This window comes from Juglans microcarpa x Juglans regia, chromosome 8D (genome assembly GCF_004785595.1).
Source record: "Juglans microcarpa x Juglans regia isolate MS1-56 chromosome 8D, Jm3101_v1.0, whole genome shotgun sequence".
Taxonomy (NCBI): domain Eukaryota; kingdom Viridiplantae; phylum Streptophyta; class Magnoliopsida; order Fagales; family Juglandaceae; genus Juglans; species Juglans microcarpa x Juglans regia.
This window is the reverse complement of record NC_054608.1, coordinates 25,106,865-25,107,553: the sequence shown is the minus strand read 5'-3', so window position 1 is coordinate 25,107,553 and position 689 is coordinate 25,106,865. Positions and strand designations below refer to the sequence as shown.

Here is a 689-nt window from a genome sequence, read left to right as displayed (position 1 = left end):
GCATGATTAGCCACGTGTGTTGGCTTTAATTCCTTAGTCTTTAACACATCTAACTCACTAGTGAGCATCTCAACCTTAGCCTTTAGGCTATCCTCTTCTCTGAGATGGTAAATTCCACTACTATTTGGGTTTCCTGCATGTCGTGACCTATTTGTGCTTTCAGTAGCACTAGGTCCAGTGCAAGTGTGAGCTTTTTCAGCAAACTCATTAAGGTATTCTATGACCTCATCAGGATCTTTATGTAAGAACTCGCCATTACACATCATCTCTACAAATTGGCGCTCTATAGGTGTAAGTCTCTCATAAAAATAGCTCACTAAGCGCCAATTCTCATACCCATGGTGAGGACACATACTCAACAACTCCTTAAATCTCTCCCAAGACTGATACAAAGTCTTACTGTCCTTTTGTGCAAAGGTGGAGATTTACCTTTTTAAAGCATTGGTCTTATGTTGGAAAAGTATTTATTAAAGAAGACCTGAGTCATCTCATTCCATGACCCAATAGATCGGGGTCTCAGTGAGTACAGCCAACTCTTAGCTCTATCCTTCAAAGATAAAGGAAAGAACTTAAGTCTTACAACGTCATCAGTTGCATTTTGACTGTGAAAAGTCGCAACTACTTCCTCAAACTCCCTAATATGCACATATGGATTTTCACTTTTCAAGCCATGAAAAGTAGGGAGTAAC

General features: G+C 39.8%; 1 non-coding gene across 1 annotated transcript; it reads left to right on the top strand.

The window, feature by feature from the left end:
• Window positions 1-333: 333 nt before the first annotated feature.
• Window positions 334-441, top strand: LOC121243794. The gene has a single exon (XR_005936280.1). It is a non-coding gene; the product is annotated as a small nucleolar RNA R71 (small nucleolar RNA).
• Window positions 442-689: the final 248 nt, after the last annotated feature.